This window comes from Vicugna pacos, chromosome 4 (genome assembly GCF_048564905.1).
Source record: "Vicugna pacos chromosome 4, VicPac4, whole genome shotgun sequence".
NCBI lineage: Eukaryota > Metazoa > Chordata > Mammalia > Artiodactyla > Camelidae > Vicugna > Vicugna pacos.
The window spans coordinates 43,999,263-44,009,251 of NC_132990.1; the positions used below are offsets into that span (position 1 = coordinate 43,999,263).

Here is a 9,989-nt window from a genome sequence, read left to right on the forward strand (position 1 = left end):
TTTTTATATCAGCTTTCAACCTTAAACAACTATATTAAGTGCTCTTTGGTTAAGACTGAAATGCTTGAAGAACCTCATTACGGAGTTAATTATCATGGCATTTTATAAAGGGGAAAGATGAGTCTGGCCAGGAGAATCCTGCTCGCTGAGTGCTGCGGATGACTGGTTTGGATTGCAGCAACCGCTAGAAGGTGCATTTTGCATTTCTTGCAGATGTACTTCGCAAGGGAAGAGATTGGAAGGGGCAGCGAGGGGGAAAAAAACCCCACTGATCTGTTTTCTTTTTTGAAATTGTAAATTATGTAAAAAAAAAAAAAAAAGAAATTGAAACATGAATAGACAAAGACTTTATTTATTGCCAGGAGAGACCCATTAGGATGCCGCGCTGTGTTTCCATGGCATTGTGGAGACATAAACAGAAAACACGGCCTAATGCATTCAGTTAGGCACAGATTTTAAAGTCTAATGTGCAATCTAAATATATATCACGTGTATTCTTGCTATTTATTTATCTATTGTATATCCAGCAGTGAGGAAGAGACTGCCTAACTAATAGGAGCTGTGATCCGTTTGTAAATGTGCCTATACATTCAAACCTTCAGCTCATGATGTGTGTCTATGGCTTCCCCCATGCTCTTTGTTATCATCTCATCCCCTCTTACCTATCTTTGACTCTTATAGACTAGAGGCAGCGAAAGCAAATGCCTTAATTCACCTTCTAAGCAGGTAACCTAAAGGAGGGAAGTGAGTTAGGTTATGTGTGTATGAATCATTTTGAGTGATAATGTTGCAGCAAATTGGAGAACCCATGCTCTCTTGACAAGCAACAATTCTTGACAAGCAGAAATGTAGGTTTATTTCATCAGATCTGACAAATTTTCAAGAGAATCCGTAAATCTGCATTTTTACTGATCTGGCAAATTTTCAAGAGAGTGTGTAAATCTGTGGTGTTACTTGAAATCTCCTGATTAAAAAATTAGCATATTTGTCGGCCAAATGCATTAGAGCAGGAAGAGTACAAGGGCTGCTGGTTTATGACATCTGATTTGTGATAGTAACTTTGCTGCTTTTTTTTTTTAAAGGCAAAGAGTCCTTACCCCTTGAGTAGTGCAGAATGCACACTGCATAGAATGCGACTGAGTCAACAGCCCAGAATCCAGGGCTTTGACTCCAAATTTGGTGCTCTTTCCTCACTGTCCTGGTTGATTCTTGCCTGTTAATGCTTTAGAACTTTGAGCTGGCTTCCTCCAAGAAAAGCATCAAGCAGAAGAGGGTAGGAAAATATAAACCCAAAGTAGGAAATCATGTGGCAGCTGTGTTCAGAAGAGCTCGTGTGTGAGAGAACAACTGATCAGAATAGAACAAGGGAGAGTAATATTGTGATATTAGAGGCCGTGCTTACAAATAGGGTGAATGCCACTCAGGAATAATTCATTATCAAGCTAAGTGATCATAGAATCAGAAAACAGTGCCCTTCAGTTTCAAGGATGCTGCTTGTAATTGTTACTGTCAGCAGGAAATCAGCTGGCATCATTTGGGTCCCATCCTCAATTTCAGGAATTCCCCCGATTCCTATACTGTCTGTCTTTAAGGGTGGGGAGCAGAGTGAGGGAGAGACCTGTGTTCTATAGCTCCTTTATAAGCAAATATGTCAAGCTGTCACCTTCTCTCCTAAGCTCCGGTGTGAAGTAGATTTTTTTTTTTAGGGCAGTGTGGTTTGACTCAGACTAGCTGTGAAATATAGTATAAGCCTTCAGAGACAGAAGTATGAATCTTTATTGCCTGGAATCAGATAAGAAATCACAAATAAATATTAGTCTGGAGATAATATATTCCATTTCTTAACATGAATTGTTCGAAAAACAATCCAAATGAATGAAATAATTAGCTTGAAAAATATCAAAAGCCTTCTCTGGAATTGTACTTTCACACTTTTATACTTGATTTGCTTGAAATTTTGTGACCACAGTGAAGTCACTATTTTGGACCAACTGCCTGTGCCTTACTGCCTTTCGTTTTTCCTGGGCTCACACTTACACTGTGGTTGGGAGCCACCTTTTCTTCTTAGGTCTTTCTTGTTCCTTTTATTCTCAAAGGTCCATTAGGTAGGAAACACCCTATTATAGCTGCAAAGTGAGTGTGCTTCTTCCTCACCCCCGGCCTGTCACAAAGAGGCTCTGGTTTTCTGTGAAGACGATCCCCTTGCTACCCATATCATAGTGTACTCGGATTACCTGCCAAATGCTTGCTGTATAAATTATAGCTGCCTGGTGGGAGCTTTAATTCACATGCTTGATGTTTTAAAAAAATATGTTTTCAAGGCTGGACTCTATAAATCCAAGTTTTTTGACTGGGTTATGTCTGCTCTCATTTTCCCTTTTCTTCCTCTTGTGTTTAGAATTGAATCTTTTTCAGTGGGAAAGGGAAGAAGATGCAGAAACTCCATGAGAAAGAATATTGTGTTTTGATGAATTTCAATGAACAAATGCTGAGTGAACACAGATTAGCAATATTAGATGTATTAGCAGAGATTACAGGTTAGTACTTATTTATGTATTTATTCAGAGGAGCCAGCCCTTCTAAACCTTTTAAAACCTTGAGGGCAACTTTGGCCCTCAGGATTGCCTTTTCTGTTTGGCCCACTGAAGTGCACGTGTCCACTGGTGTACCTGAGCATCAGCATAGGCGAGTTTAGTTGCAGGCCACCAAGCTCCTTGTCATCACTGAGAAACAGGAAATGATGAGCACCTACTTGGTGCCTACTTTCACGTTTGGCAGAATCCTAATTCCGTCAACAAATTTTCTTGCCTTGTCTTTTCTCTTCTCACAACAACTAAACAGGTTGACTTTCCAGATTAAATAATTGACATCCTGGACAGAGGGGAAGTTGGTCCACAGGACTGATGGTTGAAGACAAATGCAGACAGCATGAGAATGCCATAATAGGTCTAGGATGGTGCCTGAACTAGGATTGGAGAGAAAAATTTTGCTAGTAAGTAGTTCTAAGGAGGGGACAGAAGAATGAAATAACCACTGTGAGGTTGAATGATTAGTGGAGTAAGATTAGAACTAGATATGATGGCACGATGTAACTAAACATACTATTTTAATTTATTATTTTTAATGAAGTATAATTAATTTACATGCTGTATTAGTTTCAGGTGTACAACAAAGTGATTCAGATATGTATATAATATATGTATATATATATTCTTCTTCAGAGTCTTTTTCCACTGTAGGTTTTTACAAGGTATTGAATACAGTTCCCTGTGCTATACAGTAGGTCCTTGTTTATCCATTTTATATGTAGTAGTGTGCATCTTTTAATCCCAAACTCCCAATTTATCCTTCCCTCTTACTCTCCCCTGTGGTAACTTCAGGTTTGTTTACTATGAGTCTGTTTCTGTTTCATAAATAAGTTCATTTGTATCATTTTTTAGATTCCACATATAAGTGATATCATATGATATTTGTCCTTCTCTGTTTGATTTACTTCACTTAGTATGATAATCTCTAGGTCTATCCATGTTGCTGCAAATGGCATTATTTTATTTTTATGACTGAGTAGTGTTCCATTGTATATATGTACCACAACTTCTTTATCCATTCATCTTTTGATAGACATTTAGGTTGCTTCTATGTCTTGTCTATTGTAAATAGTGCTGCTGTGATAAACATACTACTTTCAAGTACTGTCTATGAAGGGAGAAGTCTCTTGTAGCTGAAGACCCCTTCTTTGCTGCTGGATAGGTTATGTAAATTAGACAGAAGTTGGAGCAGGTGAGGACTTGCTCTGCATAATCAAGGGAGGAAGCAGTGGAGTTTCCTAAGAGAAGAGAAAGACAAGGAAATACCAAGGGGTCTGGGGAATGGGAAGAATATTGATGAGGCTGGACCTGCCTCAGGGAAGGCAAAGGTGGAGACAGCTGAATGGCCAGAAGAAACCAGACAGGGGAAAAGAGGTGTGTCTGAGTGAATTTTGTAGATTTCACTCTCAGTAATGTGATATAAATAAAGCCTTTTATGTGCCATGTCTTTAGTAGTTCTCCATTGTTCCTGAATGCTTTGGGAGCCTGTGGGCTACTGTTGGAGCCTGTGAGGAGGTGCTGAGGTTGGCATTAATGTTGAAGGCAAAAAAAAAAAAAAAAAAAAAGTCTCTAAGTAGGAGGAAACCTACCTGGATTAAGGAGATAGCAGTAGTACCAATGATGATGACATTGCTGATGGTGGGGAAAATCCTGTGCACTGTCATGTGATGGAGACCTACTGTGTTCCAGGTACCTCACATATGTTTTCTTACTTAATTTTTATGACAACCCTGTGAAATGGAAACCATTGGTGTCTTGTTCTATCCTAGTCCTCTGGATTGTTCTGAATCCTTCACAGGGCAGAGAGAGAAACTCTTTCCTGAGCTCCAGGTTGCTTTTTTTTTTTTTTTTTTTTTTTTTTTTTTGGCATTTCCTTCTAAGTAATGTCAGTGGCAAAGACGTGACACTGGAACATCAATTTTTTACCCAACACTGACTAAACACTGTCAGAAGAAGTAGATACAGGTAAATGGCACATAAAGCTCTCTCCTAGATGTATATCTTCCTCTTAACGCTTTAATAGATAACTCATTTTCTTCACCTTTGTAACATTCACCAACTTCTCCCCGGATTCTTTTCGAGGTGGAGCTAAGTGGACTCTGGTGCCAGCCATAATTGTGACTTATTTTCACATGGTGCCTTATTATAATGCAATTATCATACATCGGAGGCATCTTGCCAGGACACCTGGGTACTGGAGTGTGCTCAGTACAGGCTAAACCAAGAACTTTAACTTGACTGGGTCTTGTCTGTCTTTGCTCTTGGCTCCCCTTCCTCTGGAGGTAAAAAGTGAGAGTGATACCTCTGTTTTCCTGTTTTCTTTCCCTATTTTCTCTCCCTCCCCCCACCCCTCAAGGACAGGCTGCCCTGCAGAGTTTCTCCTGAATAATCTCCTCTCCTCCCAAGCCATAGATTCTCCTCTGATCAATACTTAACCGTGATTCAATGATATGAAGAGGTAATACCATTCCCCGTTTTACAGATGAGATTTAGGGAGGTAAAATATGCTGTCCAAGGTCACACAGCTAGGAAGAGAGAGAGTTAGAATTCCATTCGGAATTCTCTCTGCCTTCTAAGAAGACCAGCCTCTTTATTCCCCATTCTGGCTGTCCTTAATGGGTACAGAGGAGTTATGAGGGGCAGCCTACAAATTTATGGTAACTCTCTGCTTCCACCCTGGGGGCCTCAGCTGGACAATTTGGGGGCATGGGGTGGGCAAGCATCTGGTACCGATTAGTTAATTTGCAGCATCTATTTATCACATTTCCCTGAGATTTTTTTTTTCAGTTTAAACATTTTTTAAAATTAAAAATACAAAATCACCATCTAGGTTTAAGTAATTTCCAGTAAAAGTTGCAGTTGATACTAACTTTTTATAATAATGCTTTCATTATTCATTATTTTAAGTGGGAATTCAGGAGCCACACACTTGCCATGCATCTTTCCAAAGTTCAAGTGCAAACTCTCCCTAGGAAGCTTATTGCAGAAGGGGAGAAAAGGAAATCTTGCTTAACAAGAGTTGCATGGATAATACCTTCAGCACAGGAAACACCTTTTATTTGACTCTAAGGATAATTCCAAGTATCAAACATTAAAAAACAATGACAGTAAATCTTTCCAAATGTGTTTTGCCCCACACTGACAATTGTTGGGAATCTACTTTGCTCCATTACACTGTCTTATCATTGAGAGTGTAAATGATACTAAAATCTGTCTGTGTGCCTTCATCCCAGGAACCACATGAGGCTTTCTTTGCCATATACTATCTGCTTGTTTTCCTACCTAGCAGGTTACAGTGGGATTTTTTTTTCTTATGATACACTAGATGAGAATCTCAGTTTTAAAAAACTTTTTGTTATGAAAATGTTCAAACATACACAAGTATAGAGAGAATTTTATGGTTGACCCCAGGTATCCACTTTGCTTCAACAGTTTTCAACTATGGCCAATCCTGTTTCTTTGATCTCTGTTACTCCTCATTTTTTTTTTGACGGGGAGGAGTTAAAGGAAAATAGTGGGGTTTTTTTCCCTTGGCCTATGACTTTTTTTTTTTAATTGGAGTATATAGTCAGTTTACAATGTTGTGACAATTTTTGGTGTACACCATAATCTTTCAGTGATACATGTACATAAGTATATTCATTTTCGTATTCTTTTTCATCATCTGTTACTACGAGATCTTGAATATAGTTTCCTTTGCTATACAAAAGAAACTTCTTGTGTATCTATTTTATATGTAGTAGCTAATATCTGCCAATCTCAGAGAATAGTCTTTTAAAGCAAACCCCAAACATATCATTGTATGCAAATCTGAGTTTCATGTTAAGTTATCTCTAATCAGTTCTAATTTTTCCAGATAGTTCCTGTATATAGCAGACACTCAAATTATTTTTTCCTCATTAATTCTAAGAAATGATTCAGAGGCCTGCAGGGAGATGCAATGAACATGCTATGGGCTTCTTTTGTGCTGTTTCCCCTCTGCTGGATGTTGGAAGAAGTCCCATCTGTGAAGTAGGTGGACCCAGAAGTGGTAATGACTGGCCACGTGCTGGCTGTTCTTCTTAACACTGGTTTCTCATTTGCCATCGTCCCCAGTTCCCAGTTGGCATCTATTTCCCAGACAAAGGCGTATGTGATGGTAATGGGTTGAAGTTGTTTCTACGAAACTCCTGAATTTTTCATGTAGTTTAAATACGGATTGGGCTACTACGGGACATGGTTCTGAGGAGCACTCTCCTGCTGAGACTAGGCGTTGTGTCCTCAAAGCCTGCCTCCCCAATGGAGATATGAGGAAGGAAATATGAAAAGAAAATCCACTTTGTCCTACCGTCCTGAATTCTGTGGATCCATTTGTTCTTATGGCCTTAGAATCAGGGCAGAGGTGAGAGGTATTTTATACTCAGAGTGTCAGCATCCTGAATTAGTGACCCCTTCAAGTAGCTCTGCATCTGTAGGTTGACGGATGGAATTAAGGTTTCATTTAACCAGATCTGTTCATGTGTTTATTCCACTCAGTGTCTCAACTATCAAAAGAAGGTGGTTGGGAAATTAGAGCCTGAATAAAAGTTAAAATGCATAGTAGACATTCGAAACACACTTCTTGATGGATTCATTCATTCAGTCATTTCATGATTCTAGGCCCTGTTCAGCATTTTGGGGATATGACCATAAAAAGGACAAAGTTTCAATCTGCATGGAATTTATGTCATAATGGAGAAGACAGATAATATGTAACCAAACAAATAGATAAGAATAGTTATGTTACGCTTTATGGAGCAAATGATAATGGTGATGAGGTAGCACCTGATTGGAGAGCAGAGAGGTAGCTACTTTAGATTGGGGGATGTGTTAGTCAGGAGTGGCAGGCACAGTGCCACTTGAAGTGCGGTCTGGGAGTATCAGCGTCACTTAGAAACTTTATAAAAATCCAAATTTCCAAAGATGTACTAGAAATTTAATATAAATATGCAATATCTTTTGAATCAGTATCACTGTGGAAGGAACTCTCCGGATGATTCTTACGCACCTCAACTTTGAGAAGCACCATGCTGGATTGTACAGTGATGTCCAAAAACCCAGAGCCTAAAAGTTTCACGTTGCATTACCACCAAGGGTCAGCAGGGGGCCCTGCTGCTCCTAGTCTTCCTGTGGCCGAGGTCGCACCAGCTACTAGTATCTTCAACATTGCTGGTTGTTATGAGGAGCAGGATGAAGCTCTGGAGGGTCTTGCAGCTAGACACTTCAGTCAGGAAATGAGACATCACTCCTGTTCACAGTCAACTGGCAAGCCCCTGGCACATGGCTGCATCCAACCTCAAGGGACCCAGAGGGAACAACCCTTTTGCGTGCCCAGAAGGAGGTACAGCAGTTACTCAGTGAAGGCTGGACTGAAGCCACCTCATGAGAGTTGAAACTCAATGGATGAGTAAAAGCCAGCTCTGTGAAGAACATGCCAGAAATAGGTAACAGCAAGTACAAAGGCCATGAATCAAAATAGCTAACTGCTCTTTGCTAATATCCAGAGATGGCAAATACGTGGAAGCAGAAGGTGGTTAATGCCAAGGGCCTGAAGCAGTGGTGTCTTACTTCTGTATTATTACTAACGACTACGAAGGCTAATGCCAGCAATACCATTTCATACCTTGGAGTCATCAGGACTCCAGGTCCAACCATATCTCCTGTGGCCTCCTCTGAGGGTATGATTTAGGGAAGTGGTACTACATAGTAGAAAATACTTGGACCTTTGTTCCAAGCCTTGATAAGCCATTTGGGCAATTTATTTAAGCTCTTTGACAGTTTCTTTTTCACCTGTAAATCGGGGGTTTTGGTACCTTCCTTTCAGGGTTATTACACAGAAAAAATGAGACAAGGAATCTAAGGAGCCTTTCTAGTATAATTTGTGGCATCAGTGTCTAATAGTAGACACAAAAGATACTACTCTTTGTGTTTAACAGTAGGCACAAAAGATTCTAAGTAATGTTACTGATTTAGAGTGCAATAGATGCATTGAATCTTGAGAATTGAAAGAGATCTCAGAAACCGCTTTGTCCATTATCCCATCCAATGCAGAAACCCCCAGAAAGTTTCTGGCAATTGGTTGTATAATCACGCTTGAAACTCTAGTGAAAAAAATTCCTCCCTTTTTTGAGAAAGTCCGTTTCAACCCAGAATTGTATTTTCAGAGGACCAGTGTATTGACATGGTTAACTCACGCTCAAGGAAAAATGTGTTCTGTGGTCAAAGAAGTTGGCAAAATTTTGAGTTTGACAGATTAATATAGGTTTCTTTCTTACTTGCAGCTTCTTAGAACTCTTACTTTCATGATCATTGTGATTTTCTAAAAGAGGGCTATGTATGCAGTGTTTTCCAAATAAGACTTTGGGGACAGAGTTTTGAGAAACATTATGGTAAATATTGTTATAAATATTAGACATCCACATTGAGACAACTTCTGCTTAATAACTTAAAACTCTCCTCTTATCTCTGCTTTCTGAAACAACAGAGATAAATGTGCACTGCTTTCCACATAACAGACCCCATAGAATCGAGTCATGAATCAAAGTGGTGTGACATAGAATACATCTGAATGGTAGTTGTAATATACAAAGCCTTTCAATACCAGAGTCTCTGACCTCTGTTGTGTATAAAATTTGATTACTCAAAAACCAGAAAATGGGACAGATACCCCTTTCTGATAACTCTAAGTTAAACACTGAAGAATGTATTTATCTAAAGAACAAAAGGGAGATTGTATGTAATCCTTCTTGAGTGCTCTTGATGCCTCTTTTCACTTGACCACCCCTCTGCAGCTGATACTACCGTGAAGTCCAGGATGAACCAGGCAGGAAAGTGAAGGGATTGACCAAGGCCACTGAGGGAGTCTACGTGTCAGGTCCCAGAATAGAAGGCAAAGGTGTCTGGCTCCTGTGGTCTCGGCCTGTGAGCAGCCACATCTCCTAAGAGGTCATTTGATGCTGGGAGGGGAAAATGAACTGGCGACAGAATGAAAAGGGTTCAGTGATACCCTTTCCCTCTTATGACATCTTTGTGATGAGATCTTCTGATGTCTCCAAATCCACATTAGTTATGTAATACAATGAGAAATTGCTTCTGTCATCAAAAGCATAGGACAGACAATTATAGATCTAATTTAAGCATTTTGAGTAGTGAGTAATCCTAAAAACACATTTAGTCTTATATTCTATCCTTGTAAAAGATGAGACATTATGAATGTAATGCAGAGTACTCTGAAATTGGGGATCAGGATACCTGAGCTCTAGCCCTGGCTGTGCCACTAATAAACTGTGTAATTGCGGACAAGACATCACCCTCTCCTGAATCAGGATCCTTATCCTCAAAGCAATTGGGTTAAACCAAATTAGCAGTTTTATCCTACCTCTA

The 9,989-nt window shown here is 39.6% G+C and overlaps 1 long non-coding RNA gene across 1 annotated transcript; it reads right to left on the reverse strand.

The window, feature by feature from the left end:
• Positions 1-4,584: 4,584 nt before the first annotated feature.
• Positions 4,585-5,111, reverse strand: LOC140695853 (uncharacterized). Its single transcript, XR_012071683.1, has 2 exons — positions 5,025-5,111; positions 4,585-4,864 (listed from the first exon to the last, which is right to left on the reverse strand). It is a non-coding gene; the product is annotated as an uncharacterized lncRNA (long non-coding RNA).
• Between the last annotated feature and the right edge of the window lie 4,878 nt (positions 5,112-9,989).